The sequence below is a fragment of the Ursus americanus genome, chromosome 26, assembly GCF_024610735.1.
Source record: "Ursus americanus isolate L20-20 chromosome 26, mUrsAme1.1.p, whole genome shotgun sequence".
Taxonomy (NCBI): domain Eukaryota; kingdom Metazoa; phylum Chordata; class Mammalia; order Carnivora; family Ursidae; genus Ursus; species Ursus americanus.
This window is the reverse complement of record NC_142152.1, coordinates 40,551,468-40,563,146: the sequence shown is the minus strand read 5'-3', so window position 1 is coordinate 40,563,146 and position 11,679 is coordinate 40,551,468.

The window sequence follows — 11,679 nt, the reverse complement described above, 5'->3', positions numbered from 1 at the left end:
CACCAGACAGCCCTGAGCTTAAATCTGCACTCTGTTTCTACCTTGACCTTGGAGGAGTCCAACCCTAAACCTCAGTGTCCACATCTGCACCACCACCACACAGCCCAGCTGTTCTGGGGAATTTAGATTTCCAATGTTCTCCTTTGACATTTCCTGTGCTCTGTTCTGCAGACCATGGGTTCTGGGTGTTCTTATCAGGGGCTGGGCCTGCATAGGGTGCCACAGTCAGGTAAGTTTGGAAACACCTTATTCCAAGCCCCTCCTAGAGATTCAAGACATACCTCTGCATGCTAAAGGCCCTGAAAAGTCCTGCAGCCAAAGCCTGGTTCTTACATTTTTTCAAGTGAGACATCTGATTCCCAGCACACTTATTAACACTGTTCTTCTCCATTGCCTTAATACACATCTAAGTCAGAACTCTCATAGTTGTGTTTCCTTGTCTGTAAAAAGGAATGGCACCCTCGCCTGGAAAGGGTGGCAAAGAGTTAGGTGGAAGAGGCCATGGGAGGGGCTCTGGGGGGGGCTGACTGGTGCTGCCTGCCCCTGGCATCTTGAGAGCAGAGGCACCTCCGCTCTCTGCCTGAGACAGAGGCCCACCCTCGCTCCTGCTCAGAAGCCCCAGGGGAGACCCACACTTTGCATGTGCTGCGCTGATGGGCCTGGGGCTGGGAGATTTTTCTGGAGCCCACAGTGAGAGCTCCTGCCTCCTGGGAAGCTCCATGCAGCCTCCACATCCTCCTCCCCAGCGCCCTAGAGGAGTAAACGCCAGCTTTGCTCCTGTCCTGCCGGGTCCCAGACGCGGGAGCTACAGCCTTGCCTTACCTTGGTGCCCCGTGCTCTCCTCACGCACAGGGGTATGGGCTGCTCAATCCTGCCCTGGGCATGCGGGGGAGGGGGAGTCCCAACCAAAAAATGTCAGAGCACTTGTTTCGAAACCAAAGTTCCAGGGAAAATCCATGGACGTCAGAGCTGGAAAACGGGATATCATTTTAAACTTTTTTTGTTAAGATTTATTTACTTATGTGAGAGAGAGGGAGGGAGAGAAAGCATGGGGGGAAGAGCAGAGACAGTTTCAAGCAGACTCCACACTGAACGCAGAGCCCAACGTGGGGCTTGATCTCACCACCCGGAGATCACAACCAGAGCCGAAAGCAAGAGCTGGACACTTAACCGACTGTACCGCCCAGGGGCCCCCGGGGCTATCATTTTAAAGACGGTAAAGCTGAGGCTGCCTGGTCTCCACCTCTGCCTTCTGTCTCCCACAAGGACAGGAGCCCCTAAAATGACGGCAGGGCCCCGAGTCCATAGAGACAGCGCCCCTCACCGGATGACCCCGGATTCGGTAAGTGGGATTGGGAAACCTATTCTATGACACTTGTCAAGTCTTATCATATTGTCATGCCCCTGCCCAGAACCCTTCCACTGCGCCCCGTGGGGCTTCCCAAATGCAGTTTGCATCCTAATCCTGGCTTCAGAGCCCCCGGCTGGTCTCAGATCTGGCTCATCCCTCCCGACCCTGCAGGGCTCAAGCCGCAGGGGCGTCCCACTCTGCACTTGCTGGCAGCAGCCCTCCCCACCCCCCGTCACCTCCCTGGCCCCTCTCACTTCCCAGCCTCCCACGGTACATATCACCGCAGTCTCCCATGATGCTCACAGCCACCTTCCAGAGTGAGTGCCATTATTAACCCCTCTTTGCAGAGGAGGACCCTGAGCTCAGGCAGGTTGAGACAGGATGGCCAGTCAGAGCACCAGATCAGAACAACCCAATGCAAGGGCGTGAGCTCCCCATTGCCAAGGCATTTCTGTAGGCCCTAGCCAGCAGGTCGGGGGGTAGGGTGATGTGACACGACAAAACGAGGGGACAGGGGCTTTGGGCAACAATGCTTCCTCTCCATTGTTACAAACAGCCGTCTGCCCCATGTATGGAGGGTGAGTCCTGCTTTGGCCTCAGAGTCCCACCCATTCCTAAAATTCCAGAAACTGGGCTCTGAAGTTGTTGAGGGCTGAAACCATGGCCCCTGGTACCTGGGGGTGCTCAGCTAATACCAGACATCTTGTAGACACCCCGAAGGTCATCCCAGAAGAGGGAGTCCTGACCAGGGAGATATGTGTCAGCCTATAGGGAGAGGGTCTCTCCAGATTGGAAGTTGGCCAGTTAAGGGGTAAGCACCCCATCACTGGAGGCATGCAAGTAGTTGCCAAGCAGCCTCCTGTCTGAGCTGCTGCAACTGAGGGAAAATTCCGTCACTCCCAAGGTTCTTTCTGTCACTGAAGATCCACGAATGTTTAAATCTTTCATGAATTTTTAAGTATAGGCAATACTTCCATATAGTTCAAAAATCAAAAAGCACAAAAGTAAATCCAGTGAAAATGGTTCACTCCCACCCTATACCCCAGCCCCTCAGCTCACCTTCCAGAAGCCCCTGGTGATGCCAGGTACTTGCATGGTCCTCTAGAATTTATGCATGCACCTGTGTCCTCGGTCATTATTTTTAAAATAAATACACTTTCAGGGTGTCTGGGTGGCTCAGTCGGTGAAGCATCTGCCTTTGGCTCAGGTCATGATCCCAGGGTCCTGGAATCGAGTCCTGCATCAGGTTCCCTGCTCAGCGGGGAGTCTGCATCTCCCTCTACCCCTCCCCCCAGCCCGTGCTCTCTCTCTCTCAAATAAATGAATAAAATCTTTAAAAAAAAAAAATAAAATAAAAATAAATACACTGTCATGTCATGTTTGTTCACGCGCGGCCTCCTGCTTCTTTCCCTGACATTGGATTTCAGGCAGCAGACTGCTGGTCCAGGACAGTCCCCTCCAGGTGTCCGCACCGATAACCCGGAGTGACCCCCACCTCACAGGCTGTTGGAAGATGATGTTTCCCTGGTGGCACCCAGCGAAGTGCCAGGCACAAGGTCTGGGTCCTGAGAAAGGTCCTAAGTCAGTGGGTGTCCCGGAGCGAGAGCGCCCTGGCCCGTATGGCTGCAGCAACTGCTTGGGCCACCAGGGGGCTCCTTGGAGCTGCCGGGTCCTGCTGGGGGCCCCACCGCCTCCAGAGTGATGAGGACAAAATAGGGGACTCCTCGGAGGGAGGGAGGAGGCACTTGGCGTCTTGAATTTCCAGAAGCATTGCGTTGTCCTCCTCCATCCTCCTGCCATCTTCCTTGTCCAGGAATATGGGGACGAGAAGCTGAGGTCACCTGTGAGCCCACTCGCTTCTCCTGAAAAGAAGAGAAGAGAAACTTTCAAGCAATTGTTTTTGTTGTTGCTTTTGTTCAGAGGAGACACAGAGGAAGAGGCGGTCTTACACACAGCCAGAGCCACTCCGCCCTGTCCCAGTCCCTCCTCGACACGTGGACACCAGGCCCCAGCCGTAGCAACACTCCCTGGGGGACCTCATGGCCATGTCCGTTTGCCTATTTCCGAAGGCTCCCCCAAGTCTACCTCCCCTGCACCCTCGCATGCTGGCGCCTCTCTCCGGGGCACCCCTGCCCCTCCCAGCCCCATGTCTGCACAGCCGTCCCTCTGTGGCAGGCCAGGCCTGCAGGCTGTTAGGGGCTCCGGGCTGCCACAGGCCCTAGATGCCCCTGTCTTGAGGCTGCAGCCTCAGCCTCCAAGCCCAGAGCCGAGGCACTGGGCAGGCCGCGTCCCAGAGGCCAGGACTGGGCCGTGGCTGTTTGCATCTTTCCCTTAGTCCCAGCTGGCAGGATAGACAAGAACGGGATCAAGCTGGGAACCTGTTTCGCGGGCTCTCCTATGGCCTGGGGGGATTGCAAAAGCCTGGACCTGGATCCCCACGCAAGCCCCCTGGCTTCCCCTCTTCGGAGCCAACACCTGCTGGAGCCCCGGGACTGTCCCAGCCGCATCAGGCACACATTCAACACACTTGAAGCCAGCTATTCCAGAGTCAAACTCAGCCACGAAGTTGATCTGCAATCACATCCCAGGAGCCCCCCTTCCCTCCAGCCCCCTTTCCCTCCTCCAGCTGCCTCGTCGGTACCCACCTGGGGGGGTCCAGATGCACTTGCTGGGTACCAGCCAGGGTGGGGCAGGCGCAGCTGGAGCTCACTCAGTCCTCCCGGTGGCCCTGGGGTGTGTGCACCATTGCACAGGTGGTGAGAGGGAGTGAAGTGAATCACTTGTCCAGGGTCACATAGGAGCAAGCAGAAGCCCCAGGATTTGAGGCCAGGCCAGCCGGGCCCTGGTCCATGGTTTTCCCGGCAGGACGCACTGCCTTTTGGAGCAGGGGTGCTTAGCCTCTGCGGAGGCAGGGAGCTGTGCTTTATAGATATATATTTTTTAAAGATTTTATTTATTTATTAAAGAGCAAGTGAGAGAGAGAGAGCGCATGAGCTGGGGGGGACAGAGGGAGAAGCAGGCTCCCCGCTGAGTAGGGAGCCCAATGAGGGGGTTCGATCCCCGGACCCTGGGACCATGACCTGAGCCGAAGGCAGACGCTCAACCGACTGAGCCACCCAGGTGCCCCGGGAGCTGTGCTTCATAACGACAGTGACTGCCTCTGCTTGAATTTTCAGTCTTCCCGCTGGCGAATCCCCTCCTGGTCCGTCACCAGATGCATCCAGGGGCCGATGGGCAGGAGAGGCTGCCTGAGTCCAGGATCTGATGGAGCGTGGGAGGAACCCCATGCCGTGATCCTGGCTGCAGAACAGGGCCTCTCATCTTCAGCAGTGTCCTGGGGCCGGCTGGGACAGGACGCTGCCCAATTCTGGGCCCTGGCCACGCACTCAGCCCCAGTGATGCCGTCACCCAGATTTGCCTGCCTGGGGCACTGCCCTCAATAATAATACTAATTATGAGTGTTATTAACATTCTATTGCGATGATGGCAGTAACCACGGAGGCAGTTTGGCGTCGTGGCCAGGAGACCAGACTGTGTGTCAGGCAGACGCGACGCGCCTTTGGCTGCAGGATCCTGGGCTAGTGACTGGGCCTCCCTGGGCCTCAGTTTCCTCCTCTGCAAAGTGGGATGAAGTAGCCGAGAGGCGTCAGTTTCTGCGGGCTGCCTGGCTCCTGGCCAGCCGGTCAGGGACAGAGCCTGCGCTGTAGCCGCAGCAAGGGAGGCCCTGAACCACCCGCCTTGTGCCTTTAGCGTGAGCCCCCCGCATCCCGCGGAACCTGCAGTCTCAGGGTTCCCGCAGCCTCCCCAGCTGCCGTCATCCCCTGATGAGCAATTTCAGGCCCTGAGATGACAGCCTTCGGGCTGATGGCTCACACACTTCATCCTCAAGGCACCTTGCCATTTGCACGAGGTCGGGACTAGTTACTTCTCCAGATTCCTCTCCTTCGAGAGGATGGGAATTGGACGGGCTGCCCACGTTAGAGTTAGGGTGTCTGAGGCACACGGGAGCCCAGTGCCTGGCTTCCGGCCTTAGGGGCCAAGGTCAGGGTTCAAGTAAGGATTCTGAACTTGGCCTCCCTTACGTAGTTCCTGAATTAGGCTCCCAGAGAGAGAGGATGGGACACAGAGAATGCTTGCACATGTGATCATGGGTGGCTGCTGGGGGGCAGGTAGCTTCCAGAAGCCACCCATCCCCTGAACAAGCTCCCGCTACAGGCCAGTACCTCCCACCACCACCCGCCTTCTCTCCACAGATCCCAGGATGGGCACACGGGGGACAAGGAGCTGGCTCTCACTCCTGCCGCTGCCTGAGTCAGAGAAGGGGCATGGGGTATCCCTGGGTCGGGAGCTGGGGCTGTACGTTCTTGAACGTGTGTGAGTTGATAAGAATATACCGACTGTCCTTTTCGGAGCCCCAGCCCAGACACGGTGTCACCGCCTCTGCGTATCTCCTTCCATGCCCACAACAGCCCTGGGGCGCGGTGTAGGTGCTGTGGCTACGCCATCCCGAGGTGGGGAGAAACCCAGGAGGTGAAGCCTTGTGCAGGCACACAGCTGCCCAGGAACCCAGGGCTGGACGCCCCCAGAACCCCTGCACCGTCTCACCTCCTCCGGCAGGGAGCCTGCATGCCAAGAAGGTGGAGGAGCGGCTGGCTGTCAGGAGGCCCAGAGCCTGACCTCGGGCTCTGCCAAGCACTTGGCCGCACCCTGGCCCTTCTGCGTCCCGTTCCGCCACCTGCAGGTATAGGTACCCCCCCCCCCCCCAGCTTGCCCTGTGGATCCGACGACGATGTGGCATGCCCATCTCCTGCAGTGGGCATGTGATAAATCAGTTTCCACCTTTCCTGCCCTCAGTAGTCAAGCAAAGTGTTCCCTCTCCCAGACAAAATATTTACATTTTCGTAGAAGTGCCTGTCCTAAGAAGGGGCAGGAGTGCTGGTGGGATTTGGGGCAGCGTGTCTGGCCAGGCGGTAGCTGGGAAAAGTGCTCACTGCTCCTTGGATCACAAGAGCGGCCGCCCCAGGGAGGCCTGCTGGGGTGCTCTGCCCTCCTCCCCCATCAAGTGTGGCTGGCTCATCTCAGAGGCACCGCCTCCCCCAAATCACCCAAATTCTCCTGGGCTGAGCTCATGTCACAGTTTTGAGCTAATGGAGAAGGACTGCTCTTCATTCCTACCTTAAGGGATTACAGTTCTCAGAGCCAGTCTGAAAGGGAATCAGACACTCAGGAAGGCAGTAAGGTGCTCCAACACCCTCATATCCCTCTGAAATCACACACACACACACACACACACACACACACACACACACGCACACGCACACACACACATCATTAAAATGATAAAAGCCAGCACTGGTGGGTCTGTAGGAATCAGCACCCAAAGGCTCTCTTCCTCGGATCTTCTTCCCCAACTCCGTGGCCTGTAGAACAGGGGAGCCCCTTTTCAGGCTTAGCCACGGTTCTCCCCGACAGCGAAGCCCTCCCAGCCCCCTGGCAGAATCACTGCGCCCTCCTGGAGGTTCCCAGAGGTCATGGGCGCGTCTCTCGGCCTCCTCCGCTACTCCGGCCACTCCCAGCCATTCACTCGGCCAGTGAACATGGACGTGGTGCGCTGAGCGCTTCATACACATGGTCTGGGGTCCTTCCCACGACCCTTCACATGGCGAGGATCTCATGCGACAAATGAAGAAACCGAGGGTCATTTGCCCAAGCCTGGCTGGCCCCCCACCCCGAGCACAGTGCTGTCTCTGTAGGGGCCCGGCCCTGGGCGGACTCAGGAGACCCCGGGATCCCAAGGTGTAGAGAGGGGCAGGGCGGGTAGGCAGACGGGGCCCGCCCAGCACAGCAGTACCACGATCGGAGAACCCGGGGGGCCTGCGGGCACCTGACAGGCTGCCAGGGGGCCATGGAGAAGAACCCGACAAACCTTTGTCCTGGTGTGGGAGTCAGCCAGGTGAGGAAGAGGGACAGGATGTCCGGGACAAAGCGAACACTGTGGGCGAAGGCTTGGAGGTGTGTCTGGGGAACAAGCTCTTTATGTTGTCCTTTTGGCAGAGTGGAAAATGTGGGCTGGAGAGCGGGGCAGTTAGGAGGAGGTCAGCTCCCTGGACAGAACAGCCCAGAGATGATACTTGTAAATCAGTACAAGCCGGATAAGAGAGTCTCTAAGGGCGGGCCATGGTCTCCGCCTTCGGCCCTGCCTGTTTCAGTCAAGCATCTGGGTGGGGCCATGGGAGGCTTGCTGTGTGGATGTGCCAACGGCCACGCCTCGTAAAAACATGGCGTTTCTAGGAGCCTCAGCCGATGGAACAGGGACTAAAACCAACACAATGGAATTGAACAGGGAAAATCAGAATAATTTGCATTTGGGTGCAGAAGGTCAATTGTGCAGACTGACAAGTTCTTGGCCAGACTTCTTTCTGTCCCCAGTCGTCTTTAAAAAGTGGCCGAGGCCGAGATGGGTTCCTGGCCTTGTGCACCGAAGGTCCTCTATAAAAATTCTGTGGTCCCGGGGCATCCGGGTGGCTCATTCGGTAAAGCGTCTCCCCTGGGCTCAGGTCGTGGTCCCAGAGTCCTGGCATTGAGCCCCATGTTGGGTTCCCTGCTCAGCGGGGAGTCTGCTTCTGGGTCTCCCTCTGCTGCTTCCCCTGCTTGTGCTCTCTTGCTCGTTCTCTCACTCTCTCTTTCTCAAATAAATAAAAATCTTTTTAAAAAAATTCTGTGGTCAGTGGCACCCAGTGCTCTGTATCACTGGGTATCCTGGCCTCGGGAGAGTCCTTCCGAGGGATGGCCAGTGCCCTGGCACCCGCAGGGGCCCAGCCCAGCAGTGCCGGTGCGGCTCCCCTGCTGCCACCAATTGGGGCCGGCCTAGCCCACACACAAGCCCCCAGCCCCAGCCAGCAAGTCACTCGGGCTGCCCTGAAACCAGACAGCGCCTGGGCCAGGCGAGCAGCAGCTTTGGGCTGGGGCGGGGCGGGGGGGGGGCTGTATAATCCCCTTCCTGTGGGAGTGGACGGAGGGCAGCCACTTTGGCCTGTGACGAGCTATGAACAGAGGCTGGGCAGACTGATCAAGGGGAGACTCAGGAAGCAAGGAGGCCTGGCACACAGCAGGCGCTCAATAAATAGTTGATGATTCATGAAGAGTCAGCTCTCTTTAGATCTCCAGGCCCGTTTGCTCAGCTGTAAGGCAGGCAAAAGTATTCGCCAAGCGGCGGCACAGGGTGGGCACCCAGCCCACGGAACCCCCCGCCCCGCCCGCCAGCGCTCCGTCTCTGCCTCTGAGACATGTCCATGCTGCCTTAGCTGTTTTACCTCCAGGGACAGAGAACTCACTACCCTGAGCCTAAAACACAGCAGACACTGGTCCTGTCTTCAAAGCATTCATGATCTTGTGGGGGAAGCACACCAGCGCCAGGCTCTGTGGGACCCCTGCACACTGAGAGGCGGACCTCACAGGGCTGACTCCCCTGGTCCTGTCAGAGGGTGTTCCCAGCAGACGGGCCAGTCTTCCAGAGATGGGCCCTGGAAGAGGGACCTCCACCTCAGGCCCTGCCCAGAGGCCTGGCTCGCCGGTCTTCTGCAGGGAGGAGGGACCCTCTGTGTTCGGGCAATTGCCCAGAGCCTGCATATGCTGGGCCCCCAGCCCTCCTGTTGGAGCCAGGAGGCTCGTGCCCCCAGCGGGACTGTCCCACAGCTACCCTACCCCACCTTCACTTGCGCTCCCTCAGGAGGGAGGGGACTCTGGGGACCCCTCTCCCCAGTGGCGACATCTAAAGGTGTGTTTCCGGGACAGCAGTCAGGGGCCCACTCCTGCCCTGTCCCCACCTGCCTTGGGGAGGACCCAGAGCACCTGCCGCCCAGCTGGGGCCGTGGTCATCTGGAAGGGGAGGCGGCGGAAGGCCGTGGTGCCAGAGGCCCAGGTCAGTGCAGGGGCCTCCTTAACCCTCAGCCCCGGGCGAGCCTCTTCCTCTGGGAACAGCAGGCCATTCCTGTCAGGCAGGTCAGAGGGGCCAGGGGCCAGAGCCCTTGGTTGCCTGAAAGCACCAAACATGATCTGCCCCCCAGATTTCCAGACCTCCTTGCTGGCCTCTCCCAAAGCTGCTGGCAGACCTGCTCCCCCAGGGAGTGAGGCACCCTTTCTTCCCTCCCTGTGACCTCCGCAGGGAGAACCCAGCCCGGCTGGTGGAGCGGCCTGGGCGGGCCCCAGAAAGATGGGCCCTGAGTCACCTGGGCCCTCTTCGTTCCGCTGGCCCTGAGCTCTTCCAGGAAAGGGGCAGATCTGTCGTTTCCTCTGGAAGTGCCAGGTGGGACTTGCTGGCTGCCCCTCCTTGAAACCTTTGAAAGGCCGGATCCTCATCCCGGGGCCTGGGCTAGGTTCGGTTTGGGGCTAGGTTCGGTTTGGGGCTTCGGAGCGGGAACACGGCCATGCTTCCACTCAGGAATCCCACTGCTGGGAACTTATCCCAAGGAAACAATCCAACAGGAAAACCACGCTGTGCACAAACATGTCCCACACAGGAGTTATTTATAATGGTCCAGCCCCGGAAATAACCCCCGTGTCCAGCAGCGGGGAGCAGCCAACCACCTGGGCTGGCTAAATACCGCACGCTTACGAAATAGGGCGAGCAGGGCAGGGGGCTTGGAGGTCCTGGATCAGCCCCCCTGTGATTCCTGAGGCCCCCCACCCCTCCCCCACTCCCCCCACACCACCCCTTCCCCACTCCCCCCCATGCCACCCCTCTCCCACTCCCCCCCCCCCACCGGCACTCCTTAAAGAGACCCATTCGGGAATTCACCCGGTGGGGGTGGGTCAGAGTCTCCAGGAAAGGAACGTGGCTGACAAGCGTCCCACGTGATTCTTACCACCAGGTAGGTGTGAGAAACCCTGCTCCTGGCCAAAGTCGCTGCTTCAGTGATGGCACTGGTTTAAGCCTTGTTCAGCCTTGGTGGCTGCATCTGTGAAATGGGCCTAGCTCCGCGGCCAGCCCCTGGGGTGGTGACAGGGTTCACAATGGCCCCAGTGGGACGGGGCTCTGTGAGCTTCTGTCACCACTTCCACAGCCTGTGTCTCCCTCTCACCCACCCCCTCCCGCCTTCCTTTCCTGGGCCCAGTCTCCCTCTCTCCCTGTCCTATGTCTGCCAAGGGATTTACATCTGCACGCTCCATCCGGGCCACACAGGCTGCTTTGAGTCCATCCAATGCCCCGGAGCTGGGGGAGTGTTTCTGCAGGGGTCTCCACCACGCTCCCCCTGGCTGAGAGCCCCTGGACCAGGAGGGGTGGCTCCGTCTCTGAAATTCCTCCTGTGCTGCCTCTCCCTGGCCCTTGGGCAGGTTCTCCACCGGCCTCATAGGAGGGTGCACCTGCCGTGGGAGGGACCCACTATAGACCCCCACATACACACCTGAACTTCAGCTTCTGTGGATCAAATGGGCATTGAGACTCCGGCCTGCCTAGCAGGCTTGCTGGGAGGGCAGAAGGAGGAAACGGCCCGGAGGGTGCTTCGTGAACTACACAGACCCTGGTTCACGTGAACTGGGCAGGGGCCCTCCAGGCCCTGTGGCTGGGGGTCGCTGAGGAGGGTCAGGTCTGGGGGCTCCCATCAGAGTCTGCCACTCCCCTCCCTTGGTTCACATGCCACTGCCCGGAGGTACGTTTTTATGATTATTTAGAGAAATTATATTTATATCGTAAACAAAATAATGCACGCACTTAGGTTAAAAAATAAATGGACTAACACCAAAATATTCAGAAGGAAATGAAACGTCTCTCTAGCCCTTCCTCCCCCCCTTTTTTTTAAAGTTTCCTTTTTTTATGATTTATTGATTTATTTGAGAGAGAGAGAGAGCGTGCATGAGCAGGGGGAGGAGTGGAAGGAGAGAGAGCGAGAATCCTAAGAGGGCTCCACCCCCAGCACAGAGCCCGACCCCTGGGGGCTCGATCCCACAACCCTGAGATCAAGGCCTGAGCTGAAACCAAGAGTGCAAAGGAGATTAACCAACTGAGCCACCCAGGGCCCCTCCTTCCTCTCCCTTCTTTCTCCGGGAACAACAGTTTCCCTGCTCACTTGTTCCCTCTGGTTTTGGCCTCCATATTTCTCTGTAAGACGCTTCCGTTCCTGCTTCTTGATTCTTCAACTCTAGACCTTTCTGTCGCCTTCTGGTCAGGACAAATGAGGCTTAGCTTTCTTCAGCCATTCCATCGTCCTCCCCTCCCTCGCATCCCCTGGCTCTATCCACTTCTTCCTTAACCACCAGTCAAGGGTTTTATTAGGATTATGTAAATGTACCCAGGAAAGTCACCAAGTGGTCAATGACAGCTCCTTTTC